This window comes from Bubalus bubalis, chromosome 16 (assembly GCF_019923935.1).
Source record: "Bubalus bubalis isolate 160015118507 breed Murrah chromosome 16, NDDB_SH_1, whole genome shotgun sequence".
In the NCBI taxonomy this organism is placed as follows: domain Eukaryota; kingdom Metazoa; phylum Chordata; class Mammalia; order Artiodactyla; family Bovidae; genus Bubalus; species Bubalus bubalis.
Window position 1 is genome coordinate 26,608,138 of NC_059172.1, and position 11,055 is coordinate 26,619,192.

Sequence of the window (11,055 nt, forward strand, 5' to 3'; positions counted from 1 at the left end):
AGTACTGGAGTTTCAGCTTCAGCATCATTCCTTCCAAAGAAATCCCAGGGCTGATCTCCTTCAGAATGGACTGGTTGGATCTCCTTGCAGTCCAAGGGACTCTCAAGAGTCTTCTCCAACACCACACTTCAAAAGCATCAATTCTTCGGCTCTCAGCCTTCTTCACAGTCCAACTCTCACATCCATACGTGACCACAGGAAAAACCATAGCCTTGACTAGACGGACCTTTGTTGGCAAAGTAATGTCTCTGCTTTTCAATATGGTATCTAGGTTGGTCATAACTTTTCTTCCAAGGAGTAAGCATCTTTTAATTTCATGGCTGCAGTCACCATCTGCAGTGATTTTGGAGCCCCCCAAAATAAAGTCTGACACTGTTTCCACTGTTTCCCCATCTAGTTCCCATGAAGTGATGGGACTGGATGCCATGATCTTCGTTTTCTGAATGTTGAGCTTTAAGCCAACTTTTTCACTCTCCTCTTTCACTTTCATCAAGAGGCTTTTTAGTTCCTCTTCACTTTTTGCCGTAAGGGTGGTGTCATCTGCGTATCTGAGGTTATTGATATTTCTCCCGGCAATCTTGATCCCAGCTTGTGCTTCTTCCAGCCCAGCGTTTCTCATGATGTACTCTGTCATCATAAGTAGTTACAAAAATTTTTTTTCTTGGGATTAAAATATTTAAGATCTACTCTCAGCAGCTTCAAGTATGTATTACAGTATTATTAAATATAGTCACCATGCTCTACATGATATCCCCAAGATTATTTATTTTATAATTGGAAATTGGTACCTTTTTTTTTTTGATGTGAACCATTTTAAAGTCTTTATTGAATTTGTTACAATATTACTTCCTGTTTTTTTTTTTTTTTTCCCCCTGGAGTAGAAATGGCAACCCACTCTAGTATTCTTGCCTGGAAAATTCCAGGGACAGAGAAGCCTGGTGGACTACAGACAGTCCAGGGGATCGCAAAGAGTTGGATATGACTGAGCACACACACACACTTCTGTTTTATGTTTTGGTTTTTTGGCCACGAGGCACATGGGATCTTAGCTTACTCCCTGCATTTGAAGGTGAAATTTTAACCACTGGACCACCAAGGAAGTCCCTGTTACCTTATCTTATGGTGTTGTAATATCTTAAAAATCACTCAGTGTAGTATCTTAAAAATCAGTCACCTCCAGAAATTAAAATTATTGAGACACAGTGATAAGTGCTATGAAGGTAATAAAAACAGAGGTGTTACAGAAAAACCGGAGGTGCGCCACCTGAGAGTGACAATAAGGAAATATTTCGCTGCTGCTGCTAGGTTGCTCAATTGTGTCTGACTCTTTGTGACCCTACAGACTGTAGTCTGCCAGGTTTCTCTGTCCGTGGGATTCTCCAGTCAAGAATACTGGAGTGGGTTGCCATTTCCTCCTCCAGAAATATTTTGCTAAGAAGGTGTCATTTGTTATCGAGGAGTCAGTCAGCAGAGAATATTTAGAACATACTGTATAGTACAGGGAACTCTACTTAATGCACTGTGGTGCCCTAAATGGGAAGGAAGTCCGAAAGGGAGGGGATGTGTGTATGTGTGGGCTTCCCTGGTGGCTCAGTGCATATACACACATCTGCCTGCAATGCAAGAGGCAGGTTTGAGCCGTGGGTCAGGACGATCTCTTGGAGAAGGAAATGGCAACCCACCCCAGTATTCTTGCCTGAAAATTCCCAAGGACAGAGGAGCCTTGTGGCCTACAGTGCATGGAGTCACAAAAGAGTCAGACAAGACTTAGCGACTAAACAACAATGACAAATATGTATATGCATGACTGATCCATTTTGCTGTACAGTAGAAACTAACACAGTGTTGTAAACTGACTGTACTCCTATAAAAGTTGATTTAAAAAAAAAGAAAGGATTGCAAGTGTAAATATCCTGAGGCAAGACAAGCTTTACTTCCCTTGAACAGGAAGGCCTGGCTGGCTGGAGCAGCGCGATCTGGGGCAGAGTGAGACAGGAAGAGGTGGGGCGGGGAAGTGGGGCAAAGTTTATGGAGGGCCTTGGACTGGGTGGGCAATATAGACACGCATGTAAGTGTTCCCATGTATTGTGAAGAGTGCATGATATTTGCACTTGCCTCAAAGTCTTTGCAGGTACTGCTGCTGCTGCTACTGCTGCTGCTGCTGCTAAGTCGCTTCAGTCGTGTCCGACTCTGTGCAACCCCATAAATGGCAGCCCACTAGGCTCCCCCATCCCTGGGATTCTCCAGGCAAGAACACTGGAGTGGGTTGCCATTTCCTTCTCCAGTGCAAGAAAGTGAAAAGTGAAAGTGAAGTCGCTCAGTCGTGTCCAACTTTTCGAGACCCCATGGACTGCAGCCCACCAGGCCCCTCCGTCCATGGGATTTTCCAGGCAAGAGTATTGGAGTGGGGTGTTGCAGGTACTAGTGAACCTAAAGGTTTGGATCTCAGGTGCAATTCCAGGAACCAGAGTAGCAAGGAGGGTGACAGTTCTAAGTGAATGTATTTGGTGCTACTGCTGCTGCTGCTAAGTCGCTTCAGTCACGTCCAACTCCGTGCGACCCCATGGACTGCAGCCCACCAGGCTCCTCCGTCCATGGGATTTTCCAGGCAAGAGGACTGGAGTGGGTTGTCACTGCCTTCTCCGAATGCATTTGGTAGCAGTCCTTAAATCTTACTCTGGCTTTTCTCTTATATTTCTTGTAAAGTGGGTCTTTGTAAGTTGAGAGAGGATCACCTTCATCCAGCCGTGCTGAGTGAAATTATAAATGTCACGATGTGTGCATAAAAAGGGCAAGAACCAAGTGCTAGGTGCAATCTCCATGTGAGTAAAGGGTAGAGGAGGAGTGGTTTTCTTTAATAAAGTTTTGTTGAAGCTGAGCTTACCAACTGTTGGGTTCAGAGCCTGCATGTGAATCAAATTCCCCAGCTAGGCCTGAATCCTGATTAGAATGAAGCTAACTGGCTTAGTCCTCACAGCTTTTTAAAATAGACACCAAGAGGTCACAGCCACCTTTTTGGTATAGAATGACATAATTGTGTTTTCATTTACCTATGAAGGTCATAAGAATATTTAATTTCTAGATTCAGAAAACAGATTCCAAATATCATAGGGAAAATTTTCATCTGAATTCCTCTTTTCCCATAACACAAAATATTTTCTTTTGAGCCATGCTTGGGTTGCAGATTTTCACATGAAAGGGTATGGTGGGGAATAGTTTATTAATGACAATAAATGGGTAAGGGTGCCACAGCTTAATACCTTTATTATTAGTAAAACTTGGTTTTGTAGCTGCTATTGTTTTCCCCACTTTATAGATGAGAAAACTGAGACTCAGAGAGTTTAAACTGCCCAAGAGCAAACAAGTAGTGTAGCCCTGGATCCTTGGTGGAACTGCCTTCAGTCAGCTCTGTTTGCCTCTAGCCTGTGTCTCCCACCACAAAGTCTCCCAGGGCCTGGTTTAACCACCCGCCCCAGGAGAGCCGGCCTGCCTCCCCTCACACAGGTGTGGGTAGGAATTGAGAAGGCCAATCAGGTCTGCCGAGGACTCTACAGGTGGCAATTGTAAAACAGAGAGAATAAAAGGAAGCCACGCATTGGGCGGCACCCGCTCATGGACAGACGTCACCTCGGAGGCGAGGCGAATGGTACTCCTGGTGCTGAGATAGGTGAGAATGCTCCTTCTGGGGACAAGGACTCAGCAGCAACTCCCGGTGAGCTTTCCTTTTTACAGAACTGGGTGAGGGACCTGTTTCAAGGTAAAGGAGTTTCCCATTTAGTAGAGAAAATAGCACTTTTAAAGTGTTTACAGAAAAGCCTAGATCAAGAATATAATATAGTGTAATAGACTCTATAACATATTCCCTAATATAGTCTTTCTCTAATATAGTCTCTATACAATATATTTTATATATAATGTATTCCATCCATAATTTATTTCCTGTATAATATAGACCATGTATAATTCCCCTAGTATGTTTCCCCAAGACAACAGTAATCATAACTATCCATTAAATAATAATTTTGAGGATGTTTATATTTATTGTATATCATATTTCAAAAAGAATAGGATGTACCTTAAAATGTATGATTTAACATTATACAGTAGATTGTAAATAAGTTTTGACATAATAAAAAGAAAACTAAAGGCAGGAAAGTAAAACTGAAGCAGAGACCGGTTATATTACCCCATCAGTTCAGTCGCTCAGTCGTGTCCAACTCTTTGTGACTCCATGAACCACAGCACGCCAAGCCTCCCTGTCCATCACCAACTCCTGGAGTTCACTCAGACTCTCGTCCATCGAGTCAGTGATGCCATCCAGCCATCTCATCCTCTGTCGTCCCCTTCTCCTCCTGCCCCCAATCCCTCCCAGCATCAGAGTCTTTTCCAATGAGTCAACTCTTCGCACGAGGTGGCCAAAGTACTGGAGTTTCAGCTTTAGCATCATTCCTTCCAAAGAAATCCCAGGGCAGATCTCCTTCAGAATGGACTGGTTGGATCTCCTTGCAGTCCAAGGGACTCTCAAGAGTCTTCTCCAACACCACACTTCAAAAGCATCAATTCTTTGGCGCTCAGCTTTCTTCACAGTCCAACTCTCACATCCGTATATGACCACTGGAAAAACCATAGCCTTGACTAGATGGACCTTTGTTGGCAAAGTAATGTCTCTGCTTTTGAATATGCTATCTAGGTTGGTCATAACTTTCCTTGCAAGGAGTAAGTGTCTTTTAATTTCATAGCTGCAATCACCATCTGCAGTGATTTTGGAACCCAGAAAAATAAAGCCAGCCACTGTTTCCACTGTTTCCCCATCTATTTGCCATGAAGTGATGGGACCAGATGCCATGATCTTCATTTTCTGAATGTTGAGCTTTAAGCCAAATATTACACCATATATGTACTTTAAAGCCCTTCATCATTACTAAAATTTATGTGCATTATCCCATCTGATCCTTGAGAGAGGCCTACAAAGTAGAAAGTTTTACAGATGAGAAATTGACGTATAATGAGCTTAAATGATCTTCCCAAGGTAACTGAACTAGTAAAGATGAGCCAGGATCAGATTAAGGTTTTCTAATATGCAGATGACACTACCCTTATGGCAGAAAGTGAAGAAGAACTAAAGAGCCTCTTGATGAAAGTGAAAGTGGAGAGTGAAAAAGTTGGCTTAAAGCTCAACATTCAGAAAACGAAGATCATGGCATCTGGTCCCATTACTTCATGGCAAATAGATGGAGAAACAGTGGAAACAGTGGCTTGACTTTATTTTTGGGAGGCTCCAAAATCACTGCAGATGGTGACTGCAGCCATGAAATTAAAAGACACTTGCTCCTTGGAAGAAAAGTTATGACCAACCTAGACAGCATATTAAAAAGCAGAGACATTGCCAACAAAGATCCTTCCAGTCAAGGCTGTGGTTTTTCCAATAGTCATGTATGGATGTGAGAGTTGGACTGTAAAAAAAGCTGAGTATTAAAGAATTGATGCTTTTGAACTGTGATGTTGGAGAAGACTCTTGAGGGTCCCTTGGACTGCAAAGAGATCCAACCAGTCCATCCTAAAGGAGACCAGCCCTGAATATTCATTGGAAGGACTGATGTTGAAGCTGAAGTTCCAATACTTTGGCCACCTGATGCGAAGAGCTGACTCATTGGAAAAGACCCTGATGCTGGGAAAGATTGAAGGTGGGAGGAGAAGGGGAACGACAGAAGATGAGATGGTTGAATGGCATCACTGACTCAATGGACATGAGTTTGAGTAAAGTCCAGGAGTTGGTGATGGATAGGGAGGCCTGACGTACTGCAGTCCATGGGGTTGCAAAGAATTGGACATGACTGAGCAACTGAACTGAACTGAATTGACTGAACACCCAGCACTCACTGAATTCTGATGCCTGAGGCAGCAGACTTGGGGAGATCCCAAGGGAAGCAAGGTCAGTCCAGTGGACCTTTTTTCAGCCTGTTTCTGGGTATCACTCAGGTCTCTCTTGCTGCATGCCGGCTGCCCGCCCCACTGCAGAGCTGTTGCCCCCACCACTCCTGCAGGTTACCTCTGCCCAGTCTCATTTAGACCTGCATCCTCCAATACCCTGAATCACTCCTGTGTCATGAAAACCACCCCATCCCATTTGCAGGTCCTTTTAAATCCTAGCCAAATGAGGACCAGCTGAGTGCATATATTTAGGATTAGATATGTATTGTGACTGAAAAAAAATGCACAATCTGAAACTTGAGAATTAGGTTTTATTTGAGGGACAAAACTGAGGACTTAGGCCTGGGACACAGCCTCTTAGATAGCTCTGAGAAGCTGCTCTGAAGAAGGGAAGGGAGGAGCCCAGAATATTATGAGTTTTTGCAACAAAGACCAGGTAGTCAGAACATCAAAAAATGATTGTTAATTAAAGAAGTTACAGAGTTTAGCACTTTTCTGTGTATGAGAAGGGGAGAAGGCAATGGCACCCCCACTCCAGTACTCTTGCCTGGAAAATCCCATGGACGGAGGAGCCTGGTAGGCTGCAGTCCATGGGGTTGCTAAGAGTTGGACACATCTGAGCGACTTCGCTTTCACTTTCCACTTTCATGCATTGGAGAAGGAAATGGCAACCCACTCCAGTGTTCTTGCCTGGAGAATCCCATGGATGGGGAAGCCTGGTAGGCTGCAGTCCATGGGGTCGCACAGAGTAGGACATGACTGAAGCAAGTTAGCAGCAGCAGCAGCATGTATGAGAAGATGCAAGAGTCTGGGCTCATTGAAATCATTTCTTTGATGTGTACCTCAGCTATCTAGAGCCAGTATCCTGTGCTTTCTCATCCTGACTCTTCTCAGGGTGCATTGTTGAGGGACGGGGGTGGCTGCAGTTGCTGATGGCTTGATGGTGGGCATACTGTTTCTATCCTGTGTTCCTTCAGGGCTCACCATTGACATGGCTGTAACATGATGCTTTGATGGCTGCAGCATCCTTTGTTTACTAATATGGCAGGCAATATTTTTCATTCACAGTATGTTAAGGCAAATCACAACACAAAGGCAATCATCACAAAGAGTGATGCTTCATTCTCAATAAAATAGACTCTTCTAACCACAGGGCTGACTCCCATCCTGGCATCAGCTCCTACAGAGGATGGAAGCCACTGGGCAGTGAGAGGTCCCCTTGGCCTCTACAAGTTGGATTAGATGGCTCTGAACTTGCTTCCAACTTCTCCAGAATCTAATGGCTTCTAGGGGAAGCTGTGTTGCAGTGTGGCTCTAGCCCAGCCTCACTCCACCCTGGCAATCGTTTCACAAGAGCTTTTTGGAGTTAACACCCTCAATCAAAAGTGTGGCTGCACGTGGGAGAATTCCCCAGGCCTGATGCAACAGAAGTTGGAAAGACTTTTAACACACTTTAATTATACGTGGAGAAGCCATCAGCCTCGTCTAACCTCACCTCCTGGGACAACCTGGCTCTCTATATAGGTTCTTTGCAAAGCTTCTTTTTTTAGATTGGTGTTTAAAGGTTTTCACTCCAAGCGTGGAATTGGATCTATATATTTTAAGTTTAAAAGCATTTCTCAGTGAATTTGAATATTGGGAAATGTCTGAACGTTAAAGCAGCCATAAGCTTAGACTCCTCTGATACCACAGTGCTTGCCCGCCCCCAATCCCCCTGCCAAGATCAGCAGTGAGGCTGGAAGAGGAAGGAGGGGAGAAGAGAAAGCAATTCCTCAGTTTGTGTGCTTCCTCCAAAGGTGCCTGTTTTAGTACAGTCAGCCCTCCTATCTGGTGTTCACGTCTTCAGATTCAACCAACTGTGGATTCAATGAATCATCTATGGTAAATATGGGTGGAGGGACCAAGAGAGTTCCAAAAAGCAAAACATGAGTTTGCCTAGAGCTGACAACTATTTACATTGTATTTATAACTATTTACATAGTACTGACATTGTATTAGGTATTATAAATAATATAGAGATGATTTCAAGTATATGGGATAATGTGTATAGGTTATGGTCTCCCCAGGTGACGCAGTGGTAAAGAATCCACCTGCCAGTACAGGAGATGCAAGAGATGCAGGTTCAATTCCTGGGTAGGGAAGATCCCTTGGAATAGGAAATGGCAACACGCTCCAGTATTCTTGCCTGGAAAAATCCATGGACAGGGGAGCCTGGCAGGCTACAGTCCATGGGGCTGAAAGAGTTGGACACAACTGATCATGTGTGCACACACAAATTAAACATACCACTAATTTTTTTCAATGCATACCACAGTTGAAGAATTATAAAATCAAATATTTTTAGGAAGCAAACAGGTAGCATACACATTTCAAATGACAAGTGGTATTTACATCAGCGAATGGGTATGTTTGTGGCAACCAAGAGACTGTATCTTGGAGAAGAAAATGGCAACCCACTCTGGTATTCTTGCCTGGAGACGCCCATGAACAGAGGAGTGTGGTGGGCTACTGTTCATGGGGTCACAAAGAGTTGGACACGACTGAGTGACTAAGCACATAAGCACAAGAGACTATAGGCCTGGGCCGAAGGCATTCAGATTGTATTTTTAAGAAACCCTAACTGAACAAACAAAATGTGTCCTCGGCCTCAGTTACCTGGAGGCAACATTTAGTCACATGGACATCAAATGTTACTGGTTGGCTAGGAGGGCCTCACAGATCTGCCTGCAGCTCTCTAGCGGCTACTGTGAAAGGAGCAAGTTAGCCAGTTACACAGTTCACGGGGTGGTGAGATCAACACTGAACAGTTATTCAGAACTGCACATTCTGTGGAGACTGAGACAGAAAAGAAATTTCCCCTGAGAATCTCAAAGAAAGAACACAGAAATGTAATGAACAGAGGTTAAGACAAATTCCCTGGGCATTTTTCTCATCCCTTTGCTCAATGAGGCCCTTCAATTCATAGAACAGTGTCACAAAAACAGTTCCCCTAAAGAAAACTGGGTCCAGGGAGAGGCAAAGTGGTGCAGAGTGAATAGTTGAGGCAACACACACACAATCGGTGTTCAAAGGAGGGCCACTAACTAAGGGTCCATCAGTAGGGAGAGGCTGTCTAAAGGCTGGGGGGCAGCAGCTTACGCTTTTGGAAAAGGGGAGTTAGATTCCTGCCTGGTATGTAGTGGATGCTCAGGAAACTTTTGTTGCAGGGTGAGTGGGTAGAGAAGAAAAATGCAGGCATTTCAAGGCCAAAGGTCTAGAGAGAATATTCTGGGGAATGATCTGGCTGGAGGATATTAGTTAATGCTTTCTTGGTGGCAAGTGGTAAAAATCTACCTTGACTTTAATTTGGCAAAAATAGAAATGTGTTGAGAGCACAATGGAGTATGTCCCATAATCAAAAGAAAGAGTTGAACATCAAGCAGAAGGAAGGTAGACTGAAGGTGTGCCTCTGGTGGACCCAAGATGTACGGCCCAGACTTCTTTCAAAGGAAGGATGTGTTGTTCCAAATGCTGGCAATGTGGTCTGTAGGAAACCTTCAGCAGTCAGCTTCTTCTCAGCTACCCAGAGTTGCCTCACCCAAGAACATGCTCTTCCCTGGGCAGCCCACATCCAGCGACCAGTCACTGTGGGAATATAAAGCCTAGGCCATCTCAGCCGATGCAGGACAATTCCAAGGGACGACATGCGCTACAGAGCTCTCTGGGGTCAGCCAGAGCTTTCTTAGAGCTGCCTTGCAGTTCAGTTTGGCCCTCTACCCAATCCTGCTTCCTCCCTTCCTTCCTATAAGTGCTGCTTCCCAGTCAATGTTCTCCACCCCAGCTCCACCTCAAGGTCTGATTCCGTAGAACCCAACATTTGATGTCCAAAGAAATATATAACCATACAATATTGTAAAGTTTAAAAATAAAAGAAAATTTAAAAAATTTAAAAATAAAATGAAATCTTAAAAAATAAAAAATCTAATTAAAAAAAAAAAGGAATATATAGAACCAGGGGTTCAAAGGCCACCAGGATGCTTTTTGTCTCTCATCTCCCTTTCTCTCTGTGTCTTTGCTTCTATCTCTCCCACAGTTTTCACCTACAGAAAAGGAATGATTGTTATTGTATTGTTTGTTTGTTTAAAAATGTTTTAAACCCCAGGAAAGGATAATGAATAGCCTAGCTGGGGTCAGGTGCCCAGCATCAAAAAAATCAACTCTAACCTGGATGTCCAAGCTCTATAATTGGCCAGGCTTGAGTCAAAACCTGTTTCTCAGGGATAGGATCATATAGGAACAAACATGGCAGCTGTAGAGCTATGGGGTTTAGGAGAGGGTTGCTGAGCAAAAAACTGATGCTGTCCTCTACATTTAATTTTAGAAGGTTTACTTGAGGTTTTGAATATAAGAGATAAGACATTTTTACCTAGTTCATTGATTTTCCTTTTTTAAATTAGAATATAATTGCTTTACAATGTTGTGTTCGGCTTTGCTGTACATCAAAGTGAATCAGCCATATGTATACATGTATCCCCTCCCTCTTGGACCTCCCTCTCACCCCACTCCAAGTCCCATCCATGTAGGTCATCGCAAACCACTGAGCTGAATATCCTGTGCTGTATATCAGCTTCTCACTAGCTATCTATTTTACACATAGTCGTGTACATACGTCAATCCCAATCTCTTTATTTATCCCACCCTCCAGGGACAGATGAATGGATAAAGAAGATGTGGTATATATATACACAATGGAATATTACTCAGTCCCTAACAGGAACAAAATAGGGCTGTTTGTAGACATGGATGGATTTAGAGTATGTCATACAGAGTGAAATTAAGGAAAAAAACAAATCTATATTAACGCATATATGTGAAATCTAGGAAAATGGTACAGATGAAACTATTTCCAAGGCAGGAATAGAGACACATACATAGTTCATTGGTTTTCAAAATAAAACAAAAAGCTTGAAACAACAGGAATCTTTCAAACAAAATTTAACTTGGGAATATCAACATAATTAGTAGATAATGATGGAGCTTTTGATTTGAGAGGAAGCAGGGGGCCCAGAATCCAGTCTCTTGGTCTTCCCTAATTCCATTTCCTGGCAACTGAAGAGTCACTTCATTATTCATTTATTTTAGTAA

At 43.3% G+C, this 11,055-nt stretch overlaps 1 long non-coding RNA gene across 1 annotated transcript; it reads left to right on the top strand.

Annotated features, from left to right (window-relative positions):
* The first annotated feature begins 2,318 nt into the window (after window positions 1–2,318).
* On the top strand, window positions 2,319–7,549 carry LOC123329597. Its single transcript, XR_006545151.2, has 2 exons — window positions 2,319–3,712; window positions 7,085–7,549. It is a non-coding gene; the product is annotated as an uncharacterized LOC123329597 (long non-coding RNA).
* The last annotated feature ends 3,506 nt before the right edge of the window (window positions 7,550–11,055 follow it).